The sequence below is a fragment of the Pseudoliparis swirei genome, chromosome 8 (genome assembly GCF_029220125.1).
Source record: "Pseudoliparis swirei isolate HS2019 ecotype Mariana Trench chromosome 8, NWPU_hadal_v1, whole genome shotgun sequence".
NCBI lineage: Eukaryota > Metazoa > Chordata > Actinopteri > Perciformes > Liparidae > Pseudoliparis > Pseudoliparis swirei.
This window is the reverse complement of record NC_079395.1, coordinates 21,665,284-21,681,083: the sequence shown is the minus strand read 5'-3', so window position 1 is coordinate 21,681,083 and position 15,800 is coordinate 21,665,284. Positions and strand designations below refer to the sequence as shown.

Here is a 15,800-nt window from a genome sequence, read left to right as displayed (position 1 = left end):
CTTCTCACCTGCAGCCCATCCCCTCGTTAGTCCCTCACTATTTAGCTCCCTCACTTCCACTTGTCCTCTGCCAGATTGTCTTGTGTGTCACCGCCAAACCTTCCAGCGTTATTAGAGTTTCTTCCTGACCTGCCTGTTATGACCGTGTTTGCCTGTTAACCCGACTCAAGGTTTTGCCTGCCCCCTTTTTTTGGATTTGTTGCCCTGTTGGACTGACTACCTGGTTTTGACCCTGCCTGAAACACACAGTAAACCGCCTCCTCCTGCATTCCTGTGTTTGTCGTGCTTTTGGGTTCCAGTACCTGTAACCTTTACATAAACACTCTAACGCCGACGATAGCAAAGTCTGAAACCACTCTTCCCAGTGGGTTTCAACTTGTTCCGGTGCTGGTAGCTGTCAGTATTTCACTAAAACTATTCACTCGAAGTGTCCACGGCAGAATAAAACATATGAGACACTCTCTCATCTGGACAGCCAGAAGGGGGGCTATGTGAGACTGCTGTTCATTGATTATAGTTCAGCTTTCAACACCATAGTCCCCTCCAGACTGGCCGGCAAGCTGATTGAGCTGGGACTGAACACCCCCCTGTGTGCTTGGATCCTGGACTTCCTGACCGCCAGGCCACAGGTGGTCAGGGTGGGCAGACACACCTCCAAATCCCTCACCCTGAACACAGGATCCCCCCAGGGTTGCGTCCTCAGCCCCCTACTGTACTCCCTGTACACACATGACTGTGTGGCCAGGTTCAGCTCGAACACCATCATCAAGTTTGCGGATGACACAGTGGTGGTGGGCCTGATCTCCGACAACGACGAGAAGGCCTACCTGGAGGAAGTTGCTGATCTGTCACTCTGGTGCCAGGACAACAGCCTCATCATGAATGTCACCAAAACTAAGGAGCTGATTGTGGACTTTAGGAGGGCACAACAACAGAGGACGTACTCACCACTGGGGATTAACGGGACTACTGTGGAGAGGGTGAGCGGGTATAAATACCTGGGAGTCCACATCACCGAGGATCTGACATGGTCAACAAACACAGACACTCTGGTGAGAAAGGCAAGGCAGCGCCTCTACCACCTCAGGCAGCTGAGGAAATTTAAAGTTTCCCAGAGGATCCTTCAGTCCTTCTACTCTGGAGCTGTAGAGGCGTCCTGACAGGAAGCATCACAGCCTGGTTTGGCAACTGCTCCGCTCAGGACAGGAAGGCTCTGCAGAGAGTAGTGCGTTCGGCTGAACGCACTATTGGAACTACACTCCCCACCCTGCAGGACTTGTACACCAGGAGGTGCAGAACCAGAGCCGGCAGGATCATGAAGGATCCTCACCACCCCAACAACAGACTGTTTCAGCTGCTGCGGTCAGGCAGGCGCCTCCGTAGTCACGCTGCAAGAACAGAGAGACTGAGACGGAGTTTCTTTCCTCAGGCCATCAGGACTGTGAACTCCGACCTCACCAGGACCCCACATAGACCCACACAACTGCCCCTCTTAGGCACACACACACACACACACACACACACTTACTGTAAATATTGTGTTGTTTTTTATTGTAAATAGTGTGTACTTGTTGCCCTTGCACATTCCTGCTGAGCATTGCCACTTTCATTTCACTGCACACCCTGTGTGTGTATGTGACAAATAAAACATCTTGAATCTTGAATCTTGAGAAGTAAAAATGGTTTATCCACATTGTCTGAACAGAATAGTTAGCTAAAATGTACACAAGAAAAGACAGAAGACGGCTGGACTATCTCTCCCCACGTTTCCTGTTTCCTGTCAAAACAAAAAGGTGTAAAATGCCCCCAAAAGAATCTTTCAAACACAAAAGAAGAGTAACAGGATCGACTGCGATGCCAACCCCAAAACCCAAACCCTAAGTCGTGAGCCTTGCGACTGTCCGATGGTTTAATGCATTGAAGGCAGCTGAGGGCCATTTTGTACTCATCCTCCCGTCCTCTACTGTCTGATGTCAGACCTGATCTGGATCTCAGCGACTGCTATCAGCTTGTTTCATATCACAAACACGCACTGACGGAGGCTGGATGGAGGCTAGATGGAGGCTGCATGGAGGCTGGATGGAGCCTAGATGGAGGCTGCATGGAGGCTAGAGGGAGGCTGGATGGAGCCTAGATGGAGGCTGCATGGAGGCTAGAGGGAGGCTAGATGGAGGCTGGATGGAGGCTAGATGGAGGCTGGATGGAGGCTAGATGCAGGCTGGATGGAGGCTGGGTGGAGGCTAGATGGAGGCTGGATGGAGGCTAGATGGAGGCTGCATGGTGGCTGGATGGAGGCTGGGTGGAGGTTAGATGGAGGCTGGATGGAGGCTAGATGCAGGCTGGATGGAAGCTGGATGGAGGCTAGATGGAGGCTAGATGGAGGCTAGATGCAGGCTGGATGGAAGCTGGATGGAGGCTAGATGGAGGCTGGATGGAGGCTAGATGGAGGCTAGATGTAGGCTGGATGGAGGCTGCATGGAGGCTGGATGGAGGCTAGATGGAGGCTAGATGTAGGCTGGATGGAGGCTGCATGGAGGCTGGATGGAGGCTAGATGTAGGCTGGATGGAGGCTGGATGGAGGCTAGATGGAGGCTGGATGGAGGCTAGATGGAGGCTAGATGTAGGCTGGATGGAGGCTGCATGGAGGCTGGATGGAGGCTAGATGGAGGCTGGATGGAGGCTAGATGGAGGCTAGATGTAGGCTGGATGGAGGCTGCATGGAGGCTGGATGGAGGCTAGATGTAGGCTGGATGGAGGCTGCATGGAGGCTGGATGGAGGAGGCTGGCTGGAAGGGGAGGATGACATCCCGTCCTCCCCGGCTCCGCTGTACCACATGATGTCAGGTCGGATCGGAGTCTCGGCCCGTTCCCTCAGCGGGAGAGGACGACCTTTTGTCGTTTCCTGTGAACTCCCCGTTGGATGGGCTCGCCGCCTCTACAGCGTAGTCGGGGATACCTTTGAAGTCTCAATGGTACCGCGATGCATTTGTTGAAGTATCTTTCGGTTTAAGCGCTTCCAAACAGAACTTGCACACCACTAACAAAAGGCGACTATTTACCTCACTCCTTCCAGTCATACCGGGTTTACAGAACCGTCTGTTCTAGAAGTCACATATGAAAATGATCCAGACAGACTAACTGGACGATTTACTGTACATAACGGCCGATGAGTAACAAGACATTGCTGCGCTTTTTATTGCGTCGATTTTCTTATCAAATGAAGGAGCCACATAATAAGAATAAGTTAACATCAAGTGCTCAAGTCCCAAGAGTACTTGAGCGTAATGTGTTTATTCAAACCCCATTCCAGAAACAGCTTTGTCCTTTGGGCTGAGTCGGTGCAGAGCTTCCCACCACGCTCTGCCTCGTCCAGAAAGACCAGCGTGGCAGTGAGTGAACTTCGTGAGCGGCCTTTTCATTTACAAATTTCACAAAAGGTGATTCACTTCTACACAGGCCAGATCCCCATGGCAACCACCACCAAAAGCAGGAGAGCAAGTTGGAGTTTCCTTTCAACAGGAGCTCTGTCTACAAACACACCGAGGGCCCGGTAGACAGAAAGCGTCCTTTCTAAGTCACCTGGTCGATGCCCCGTCAGAGCACTTGAAAGCTGCCTTCATTTGTTAAACGTTGGTACGGATTTCATCCCGTGAGTCCCACTGTGGCAATAAAAAAGGCTTCTAACAGATAGCCCATAGCTTATAATGATCCACCATGGTCATCAATAATAGATACACACCACTCCTGCCCATTAAGTGTACCGAACATCTTGCGACGGACTGAAGCCGTATTCTAGTCGGCACAGCGGGAGGCCAGCGGCATCTTGAGACTCCGCCCACTGTTGAGACTCCGCCCACTCCTCCTCTCTACCGCCATCTGCCTGATGGATCGTGGAGGTCTCCATCGTGGAATATGCCTACTATGAACTATTCATACACTGTCACATTCATTGAATGTATTTTAACTCTAAATCTGTCCTTCTGGTCACATGACATCTATTGTTCTGTCCATCCTGGAGAGGGATCCTCCTCTGTTGCTCTCCTGCAGGTTTCTTCACTTTTTTCCCTCTGAAGGGTTATTTGGGAGTTTTTCCTGATCCGATGTGAGGTTTTGGGGCAGGGATGTCTGGGGCTGTGTCTACTACCGGACACTTGAGCACTTCGAGCACTGACTTTCAGTGCTTATGGCGCCACACTGATAAAACCAGCAGAATTCAGTGCACTGAAAGTACCCGGATGGCGCACTGCAAACGGGCAAAAAATGTCGTGTAAAGCGATGGACACTACTCGCCCTAAATGGCCGCCATCTTGGCTACGTAGCGGAAGAGGAGGAGCCCTTTCGCCAGCTTTTCATTTTATTTCTAAAACAATGGCGGACGAGATGGCTACGGTAGCACAAGCGGTAGACCACGGACCGACAGACCGTAAAAGGGGTGGACCGTAAATTCCACATGGGGTGGAGAAAGGGGTAAACAAGGGACAAAAAGAGGGCAAGAAGTGCATTCATTTTGTCAGTTTAAGTTTCGCGGGTATCGCAAGCAGATTTGCGTACGTCACTCCCGGCTTAATTTCGCGGGTGCCGTGAACAGATCAGGGTTTTTCCTGGGTCAAAATGGGTCTTCGGTGCTCCCAAAAAAAATTGTTGGCGTGCTGCACGCGCACGGTCTGTGTCTCTCTATCCATTCGCGCACCTCACACCTCACAGTTGCGTATTGATCAGACAAGAAGACACGCTTATCAACTCGATTACTATTGATCAAAACAGAACGAGGGTTCGGCTGTAGCCGACTTGAAACATACTTTTGAGAACTAGAGATGCACCGATCAGGTTTTTTGGTGCCGATCACCGATCACTGAAATCAGTACCTGCCGATCCGATAATACCGATCACGGTGTCGATTGAAGCATTCTATTTATTGTGTAGCATTATTGCCTAGGACTATGAGGAAATACATATATAAAGCACCTCAAACATTAAAGAAATTACCGATTTCTTTAAACATTTAGGACTTTTACTTTGAAACATTTCCTAATTGATACATTAAAATTGATTGATTGCCAGTGTAGGGGATTTCAGATATGTATGGAACACATCTGCATTATTCATTTCCTGGAACTCTTGGGGAAATCCATTTACAGGACATTTTTTAACATACAAAAGTCTGACTTATTTTTATAAACTCTTCCTTGGTACAGTAAACATGTTTTAATGTTAGCATAATTTAAGCTAAATCTCAGAAACGATCTATAAAGATACAAAATCAGTTCATTGTTTACTTTTATATGTTAGTGTATGATTTGTCTACATCTTATTTTGAAAAACGGATGTTGTTTCACGTGGTTCTTTCCGCGAACTTTTCAAAACCGGATGTTGTGTCACGTAAATCCTTCCGCTAACTTTATCAAAACCCTCGCACTCTCCCGATCTAATGCGTTTACCGTGAACATCAGTCTATAGGGGCAGACATGTGAGAGTCGGCTGAGTTGACCGCAGTGATTCAACTCGGGGGACGCCGCTCGCTGCGTGAGGATCCCCTCGTGGACCTCTGACCTCTGTCGGCCCTCGCCGGGCGCATTGTCTCCGTTGCGGTTCGCTGCGATTGAAACGTCTCTGATCGTTCTCGCAGATGTTACGTCATCTGATCGGCCAAGTTTGATCGGCCATTTTGAGAACGCCGATCAAAACCGATAATGGGAATATCGGCCGATATGGATCGGCGCCGATCAGATCGGTGCATCCCTATTGAGAACATATTCGCTGACATGCACGTGATGAACAGTTTTGGGTTTTTTTTCCCATCACTAGTCACTTTTTCAAAATAAAACATATTTCCGCCTTTGATAATAAATCAAAGCGTAGCAAGGGACCCACGGAGCGGTACCGGGCCGGGTGCTGGGAACACTATACGACACTCAGAGCGTCAATAGAGCAGTTAACAGTGATTTGCCATGTAAAGATGTCGTGGAGTATTGAGCAACGATACTGTCGGGTTGGCCATTCGCGCTTTTACTCAATGTTTACAAAAAGCCATTTTAAATAAATAACCATCAGTAAATGTGGCTGTAATGACGAAGTGGGTAAATGCTAACAATAGTTCAGCTAGAATTGTCTTTTCAATTCAAAAAATGTTATAATTGTACTGTGATGCAGCCTTGAATACCAAGAAAGGACAACAACACCTATATCATGATATCCAGAATCTGAGACAACATCAATATAATATTGATATTTCTCAGCAGAAAATGAACCCGGGCTTCTCCGTTCTTTGTCGACAGAGCTTTTTAGTGGCTAAGCCGATGGCCGCCGCTCTGTACTGATGATGAACTGATGCCAGAAAATACTGTTATGTCAGCGCTGTTGCCATCGTTTGCACTGCTTGAAATAAAATGTCACTGCCGATCGCTATCCGTCAATATTCAGTCAATTATGTGATCAGGACGTCATGAATGTTTTTCTAACCTCTGACCACGTTACATTGTAAACAACCAATCTGTGCGACAAGAGGAGAGCTAGTTAATGTTAGCAGCACCGCTAAGCCAGTGGGCGAAGCTTCCGTTCAGTTGCATCATGATGCGTTCAGGTTCTGCGGAAAATACGATACGGCGCAGGTAAAATGTAACGCTGATTTTTTTCACATGTAATCTTTTAATCTTGTAAAAAAAAATCACAACAACATGAATAGATATTAAAGATTAATAATAAACCGTGGCCAATAACTCAGATTATAATAAAACAAGATTTGTTTTTATCAATAAAAATACAATCTTTTATTTTTTGTATTATTCTACGAGCATTACAGTTGTGACTCCATGAATAAAGAAAGCGATATAGAAAGTCAAGAGATAACATTTAGAATAGATGATGGTTTATTGAATGAACATGTTGGGAGGGTGATGTCTGGATACCAGCTGCTTTCATCAAACATCAAAGGGATCTGCTCATATGGATTGTCATTGTTTGGCTATTTGTATTGTTGGAAACGTGATCTCTCAAGGTTAGACTTGCTCCCTTTTTGTCCTTTGTGCTGATCCGATCCCGAGCACAGCCCCACACCGGGTGTCATCGCAAAAACGTAATCAATTACAGCACGGCTAACATTTTGATTTATGCAGCCAGCATTTATTTGTATTCCTTCTTTCTCATTGTAATGGTTTTAAAGCATCTAGTTCCCTGTTGCCTCTCTCTGTGTGGCTGATGCGATGTGGGCCGTCCTCTGCATGCTGCGAGTCCCTCTGCACACCTGAACCTGCAGACGGACTTATGTCAATTCTTTGTTCCCAAGTTCATTCATGACCACATCATTCTGCTGGCAATGCTGCTCTCTTTCCATCTTCCTGCCTCCGTTTGTCTTTTCTGTTTATTCTTGGCTGTCATTCGGTCTGTCCTTCTGAATAGACAGCATGTCTGTCTGCTTTTCTGACTCAACAGCCTGTCTGTCTTTCTGACTAGCCTGTCTGTCTTTATGCCTAGCCTGTCTGTCTTTCTGACTAGCCTGTCTGTCTGTCTGACTAGCCTGTCTGTCTTTATGACTAGCCTGTCTGTCTTTATGCCTAGCCTGTCTGTCTTTATGACTAGCCTGTCTATCTTTCTGACTAGCCTGTCTGTCTTTATGACTAGCCTGTCTGTCTTTATGACTAGCCTGTCTGTCTTTATGACTAGCCTGTCTGTCTTTATGACTAGCCTGTCTATCTTTATGACTAGCCTGTCTGTCTTTATGCCTAGCCTGTCTGTCTTTATGACTAGCCTGTCTATCTTTCTGACTAGCCTGTCTGTCTTTATGACTAGCCTGTCTGTCTTTATGACTAGCCTGTCTATCTTTCTGACTAGCCTGTCTGTCTTTATGACTAGCCTGTCTATCTTTATGACTAGCCTGTCTATCTTTATGACTAGCCTGTCTATCTTTATGACTAGCCTGTCTATCTTTCTGACTAGCCTGTCTGTCTTTCTGACTAGCCTGTCTATCTTTATGACTAGCCTGTCTATCTTTCTGACTAGCCTGTCTGTCTTTATGCCTAGCCTGTCTATCTTTCTGACTAGCCTGTCTGTCTTTATGACTAGCCTGTCTGTCTTTATGACTAGCCTGTCTATCTTTATGACTAGCCTGTCTGTCTTTATGACTAGCCTGTCTGTCTTTATGACTAGCCTGTCTGTCTTTCTGACTAGCCTGTCTGTCTTTCTGACTAGCCTGTCTATCTTTATGACTAGCCTGTCTGTCTTTCTGACTAGTAGGCTATGTCTATCTTTCTGACTAGCTTGTCTTTCTAACTAGCCTGCCTGTCTGTCTGACTAGCCTGTCTATCTTTCTGACTAGCCTGTCTATCTTTATGACTAGTATGTCTATCTTTCTGACTAGCCTGCCTGTCTGTCTGACTAGCCTGTCTATCTTTATGACTAGTATGTCTATCTTTCTGACTAGCCTGTCTATCTTTCTGACTAGCTTGTCTTTCTAACTAGTCTGCCTGTCTGTCTGACTAGCCTGTCTGTCTTTCTGACTAGTCTGTCTATCTTTCTGACTAGCATGTCTATCTTTCTGACTACCATGTCTATCTTTCTGACTAGCTTGTCTTTCTAACTAGTCTGCCTGTCTGTCTGACTAGCCTGTCTGTCTTTCTGACTAGCCTGTCTATCTGACTAGTCTGTCCACACTGATCTGTCACAAATATACCCGAAAACACTTGGACATGTGGTGGGACCAGCTGGGGCTATGAACCGATAACCGGTTCCACTACCTGCTGCCATAACAATGTATAGCAACATGAGTTATGAATAAATATAAAGAATATTTCACCCAGGAGGCTGCTGTTTCTGTCCCATGTGAACAAATTACTTTTTTTGCATTTTTGTTTTATTTCACTTAAATTCCATTGTCATTTTAAGCCATGATGACTGTTTTTAAACAAACCTAACCAAGTAGGATTGTTGCCTGAACCTAACTCTGTAGTTTCGTAGTGTTTTTTTCTGTTTTTAATTTAAATGTTAGAGTTTAGTTATCTTGGAAGCTAGTTCTGTTAAATATGTGCAATCGTAAATTTGATTTCCAAACGGCGTTCCGATTAGGAGTCGTCTTTACAAAATCTGACCTGTTCGACCCCCAGCAGGAGACGCCAGCGGATCCATCCGCACCAAGCACCGTCCTCCTGATCCGCAAATTCTGAACTTTCCAAAGATACCATTCATGTCTAGATGAAATCACTGAGTGAGATGAGAGGCGCAGCCATGTTTCTTGGGTTTAAACTTCACGTTGCTTTTTAAGTAAATAGAGATTTAGACATAGAGATCCAGACGTGTTCAGTCTGGAAACCAATACCTGGGCTTTGGGTATCTATGAGGGTGACCGAAACACTGCTTTGTGAGCTTTTTGTTTAAAAAAATCATAAAAGATACGGACAAAGTACCCAATTTATATTCATTATTGAATATAATAAATCGTACACACTTGGTCAAAAGCAATCATCACAATGAGCAGGAAAAACAATTCAAGTGCTTTTTAAATACTAAAATATAAACAGGGATTCAAATATTAGTATGTATAAAAAAATAGAACTGGATGAAATAGATCGACACCCCAGCCAGCTGTTTATTCGGTATTGGCCCCGATATCGATACCGGCGCGTCCCGAGTCGTAGCGTCACAACGTGACACTGCGACTCGAGGGCCAGTTCTACTTTAAGGGAATGGGTGGGGGGGGAATCAAGATGTCCCCAGACCGACAGCGTGGCAGTCCGTCTATTAACAACTTTACTCAAAATGTACGACCCGTCGAGTTTTATGTGAAACCGACAAGAAAAAAGAGCAAGAAACAGAAGCGGCCGGAGAGAGAAAGACACATCGATGGAATAATGTGTGCTAATCCACAAAGAGACAGAGGATGCAGTGTGTGTGTCTGTAGTTGTGTAGAGCGTGTGTATGTGTGTATTGTGTGAGTGTGGGGGGTTGTATAATGGCTTGCTCCCAGTACAACGTCCCAGACTCTTCCATGAACTGGTGCAAGGCTGTGTAACATCAGGGGTGGTGGTGTGTGTGTGGGGGGGGGGGGGGGGGAGAGAAAGAGAAGGCCTTTATATAACAAGAAGGCCCTGACTGCACCTGCTGCCTCTGAGTAAACTACACTCCTGTGGTGGAGGTGATGGAGCACCAATAGCACTGGGACGCATAGTCTATAGGGTAGTGTTGTCCCATCTTGCACTATTAAGGTTAAAGAGGCAAAGACGACAATAGCATTGGATGCAAGAGGCGCTGCGATGCACTGATTGACGCGAATTGGTGAGGACGACGAGCTCGCGGAGGGATATCACAGGAACATCTTTGGATCACTTTAGCCTGGTGGTGTTTCTGCAGGAGGGCTGTACCATCCCCGACTGCGGCACCACCACAACAAAGAGACCAGAACCCACGGAGCTCCGCATGAGAGACCCCCCCCACACACACACACACACACACCTCCTCACACGCCCACTGTCCTCCGCCGTTGCGACTGGAAACACCGCACACCAGTGAGGTGTCCCGTCCGCCATACAATAAGATAAATAGGCCCACCAGCCGTGCCGCAGCAGCAGCAGCGCGAGACCTACATAGAAAACCGCCAGTAACGCGCGAGACGAGGATGGCGCAGCGCGAGGACGGAGCAGGCGAGATGAGCGACAAGAAAACGCCGAATGACACGTCAAAAAATCCGACACAAAAGCTAAAATAAGGCACTTTACTCACCGCTTAGATGAGTCCCGTTCGTATCTGTGTATGCGTGCGTGCGCGCGCGCGTGTGTGTGACAGGTAGAGCGCGTGAAGGTGAAAATCTGTCCACCTTTCGCTGCTTGCAGAGCAGACTGGTGCCGGGACTCTGATGCAAGCCTCGCCCTCTTCCCAGGCTGCTCAGCCAATCAGTAGCCCGGAGCGAAAGAGGAGAAAATAAATCCTTTAGATGGGAATCTGCAGGCACCGGGGGATGCTGCTGCTGCCTTCACGAGCCGCCGGAAAGGGGAGACATTCACTCGGTTTGTAAGAAACAAATGCACACAGTGTATCGCAGTACATACAAGAATGACATAGCATTTCCAAATTAGACTTCTGATGTTCAGAGGGTAAACAGACTGCATATAATATCTATGAACATTTTTAAAAACAGCTATATATTTTTAAAAACACAAATGTGCTACCCGAGTAAAAACTAACGGAACAAATAAGTAGAAAGGTGCAGTAAGTAGAGTTCAGTTCTCAGGCTGACACCACCTGTCTAGACACCAACGGCTTTGTAAAACACTCTCTACTCAAACTAATAATAGTTTTATTGTCATATTTTAATTAAAGAAGCCTGTGTCATATTAGGGCATCGGTAAACAAACACACGTTCTTTACTAGAGACCTTACATGAATGCACTCTGGCCCTGTTTATGCAGGCTGAGTGTGAACCATGTTTATCTGCGAGTTATTTTTAATGTTCACTTTGATGTTATATCCTAAAACAAAAGTGTTCTTCGTGGACTTCTTTTGATAGATCCATTTTAACTTTCAACGAGTCAGAATCAGTGAAAGCATCTTACTGTGAACATGAAGATGAATCAATGAACAATAAATCAAAAGGCGGTAACGTAAGACGGGACCTAAGTAAAGAATGAACCAATATGCAAATGAGCTGTGCTACCTTGCTCTGAGCTGCTGCTGTCGCAGTAATATCTGGAGCCTGAAACTCACAAATCATGAGCAGGAATTAGAAGCTACCTTGATGTAGTTATTTGATCGTACTTTACATTTAGAAACATGACTGGAATAAGTTAATTTCCCAACTGTGGATGAAGGATTTGAATGTCACAGACTCAGATTTAGTGAAGCAAAAAGCAAATAGTACAAATATAGTGGCTGCATTCTTCTGTGATCCTATAGTGAATGATAAATAAAGCTGTAAAGTCTTCCCACTTAAAGTGCTTGAATACAAGATGATATCATTCACCCATTCACACCCTGATGGGAGGAGCTACAGTTCCACAGGAGTAACTAACTACAGGAGTAACTAACATTCACACACTGATGGGAGGAGCTACAGTTCCACCTGTACAGGAGTAACTAACATTCACACACTGATGGGAGGAGCTACAGTTCCACCTGTACAGGAGTAACTAACATTCACACACTGATGGGAGGAGCTACAGTTCCACCTGTACAGGAGTAACTAACATTCACACACTGATGGGAGGAGCTACAGTTCCACCTGTACAGGAGTAACTAACATTCACACACTGATGGGAGGAGCTACAGTTCCACCTGTACAGGAGTAACTAACATGCACACCCTGATGGGAGGAGCTACAGTTCCACCTGTACAGGAGTAACTAACATTCACACACTGATGGGAGGAGCTACGGTTCCACCTGTACAGGAGTAACTAACATTCACACACTGATGGGAGGAGCTACGGTTTCACCTGCACAGGAGTAACTAACATTCACACACTGATGGGAGGAGCTACGGTTCCACCTGTACAGGAGTAACTAACATTCACACACTGATGGGAGGAGCTACGGTTCCACCTGCACAGGAGTAACTAACATTCACACACCGTAGACACACCTACAGGAGGCATGTTGGGGTTAACTGTCTTGCCCGAGGACACATGGACACGGGGGCTAGCGGAGCCGGGGATCGAACCGCCGACCCTCGGATTGAAGAACGACCCCGCTGTGAGTTCACTCTTCATCTCATGTAATTATGGTCCGTTGCTTCGCAGTGTTTTCATGGAACAACCTGAGCGGCTGCTTGGTGCCTGCCTGCCTGGCTGGATCAGGGCTGCAGGCTGGCGCAGCTCTCCAGCCAGACCACTGGCTGCTTGAGGTTCCTCTGGGATTATCTGGGATTACAGCTCCCGTTTGATTCGGTGGGTTTGCTCGTTATCCTCCAACATCATCAACCGCCTGCAGAACATTCATCTCCTCCACAGTGCAGCTGCAGGTACTTCACCACCAACAACATCTAATGTGAAAACTATACTCGTAAACAATAACACGGAAAAAACAGCTGACGTGCCGTTGACGTGCAAACGAACGGCACGAAGAAAGGAAACGCCCCCAATGTGTAAAGCCACGGGCGTCATGGCAACAGCTTCTGACTCACATAGACACACATCAACGCTGGCTTCAGGTCACGTGGGGCATTGTTTATGTTCATATCCGGCTTATAGATGAGTGTGAGCGCTAAAAAGACAACGGCGGAATATCCCTTTTGTTACTTTTAAAACTGGGACCGTCGAGTGTTTTACAGATGTTTGCCAGGATTTAAGACAGTCGGCTTGATGCTGGCCAAAGAGGGACAAAGCAGGCCAAAGAAGGCCAAAGAGGGACAAAGAAGGCCAAAGCAGGCCAAAAAAGGACAAAGCAGGCCAAAAAAGGACAAAGAAGGACAAGGAGGGCCAAAGAAGGCCAACAAAGGCCAAAGAGGGACAAAGAAGGCCAAAGCAGGCCAAAAAAGGACAAAGCAGGCCAAAGAAGGACAAAGAAGGACAAAGAAGGCCAAAGAAGGCCAAAGCAGGCCAAAAAAGGACAAAGAAGGCCAAAGAAGGCCAAGGAAGGGCAAAGTATAACAAAGTAGACCATAGAAGGCTAAAGAAGGACAAAGAAGGCCAAATCAGGACAAAGCAGGACAAAAGAAGGACAAAAGAAGGACAAAGAAAGCCAAGGAAGGCCAAAGAAGGGCAAAGTAGGACAAAGTAGGCCAAAGAAGGCTTAAGAAGGACGAAGCAGGACGAAGAAGATCAAAGCAGGATAAAGCAGGCCGAAGCAGGGGAAATGTTTACGAACATTTTATTTATTTATTGTTAGGAGTGTGGGAAATCCAGACACACTGTAAAGGGGCGGAGCCTGAACTCAACCTTCTTGAATTAATACAACATCACTGAAATCATGTCAAGCAAACAGAAATGCACAGAACATGTTTTGAGCAAAAACAAATTAAAATTAGATATATATAAGAATGCCCTCCCCCAAAAAATAAAACGTGATAATTTTGAGAAGAAAATAAATTGGCTATGTCATACTCTCAAGGTGCACGTTGCTATCGATGCGTTGGCCTCACAGATGCGTTCCCATGGCGACTCATATTGACCAACAGTCTCCCCATGTTGCCATTGTCATTATTAATGTATTCAACCTTTCTATAAGGTCATTCTGGATATGGTCGTGATCTGTGATCCCCACTATTCAAACTACCTGCATGCAGTACACAGGGGCAATAAATACACGATGCACAAGAGTAAAGGTCATGCGTGGTACGTATGACCAGCTAATGTACTTAACTCTCAGATTAATGATTCATGATGAAGACATGCCCCCCCCCCCCCCCCCCCCCGCTGAGACATCACTTCTATAATGACATCACTGAAGCGTGGGGCTCCAGCTCCGTGTGTGTCAGGGAGGATTTGGGTTGTTGCTCATTGGAAAACCGCCATTTTTAAAGTCTGTGGACCAATCAGAGGAGTTTCACTTTTTTTACCATCTGATGACCTAAATGAGGAGTGAAGCCCCGCGGAGGCGGGGCTTAGCTGAGGGATTGACACACTGATACATAGGATGTGTCAATTTAACACAAGCACACACAAAAACAAAATACTGACAATGCAGGTTTTTTTCTGAGAGACGGCTATGATGATAGTTATGATAGATGATTGGGGAGGGGGAGGGGGAAGGGGGAGACTGCAGGGAGGAAGGAGATTTAGAGGAGAGAGTTTTAAGGCTGCAGGAGGATTTGGGGCGAAGGCCCCACGGGGGGTGTCTGGGTTAGAGGGGGAGGGGGAGGGAAGGCAGCTATGATGATAGGGGGGGGGGGATTAAATGTTGCCGGTCCAGTGTGCAGCAATGGGAATATTTGGGTTTTTTACACATTAAAGTTTTTTGAAGCAGCATGATGTAAACTGACATTTAAAGGGTTAAAGTTCTGTATTCAATTCATTTCAGTTTATTTTGTATTTGTATTACAAATTTGCCTCAGTGGGATTTATAATCTGTACACATACGACATCCCTGACCTTTGACCTCACATCGGATCAGGAACAGCTCACAAGAAAAAGAAAAAAAACCTTTCACAGGGGAAAAAAAGTGAAGAACCCTTCAGGAGGATCCCTCTTCATGATGGACAGAACAATAGATGTCATGTGACCAGATGAACAATAGATGTCATGTGACCAGAATGAACCATTACAGAGTAACAACACATTCAATGAATATGACAGAGTGTATGAATAGTTGGTACTAGGCATGGACCACGATCCAGACCTCCATGATCCATCAGGCAGATGGAGGTAGAGAGGAGGAGTGGGCGGGGCATCAGCAGTGCCATGGCATCAGACCCAGCCAGGTCCAATGGACCCGATGAGACATGAAGTCACAAGGACTCAGGAGGGGAAGCAGAGTTAACTAGAATGGGCACTCGGTAGAGCGCATACCTTCGCATATCACAAGATTGGGCATTGAATTATGAACATTTTGGCATTAGTTGCATGCCAATTGGACAAAAATGTATCGTGCTATGGTAAAAAAAGAGGTTGACCTTTCCATGACCTTGACCTTGACCTTTGACCCGATTGATCCCAAAATCTAATCAAATGGTCCCCGGATAATAACCAATCATCCCACCAAATTTCATGCGATTCAAGAACATTTTGACCTGTTCATGACCTTTGACCTTGACCTTTGACCCGATCGATCCCAAAATCTAATCAACTGGTCCCCGGATAATAAACAATCATCCCACCAAATTTCATGCGATTCGGTTCAATACTTTTTGAGTTCTGCGAAAGATTTTGACCTGTTCATGACCTTT

At 46.2% G+C, this 15,800-nt stretch overlaps 1 protein-coding gene across 2 annotated transcripts in view; it reads right to left on the bottom strand.

Annotated features, from left to right (window-relative positions):
- Nucleotides 1-10,788, bottom strand: part of map4l (microtubule associated protein 4 like) — a 108,114-nt gene extending 97,326 nt beyond the window's left edge. For both annotated transcript variants that reach the window (XM_056421154.1, XM_056421155.1), the window contains exon 1: nucleotides 10,708-10,788. The gene's annotated coding sequence lies outside the window, so the exon portion shown is untranslated. The remainder of the gene's footprint in view (nucleotides 1-10,707) is intronic.
- Nucleotides 10,789-15,800: the final 5,012 nt, after the last annotated feature.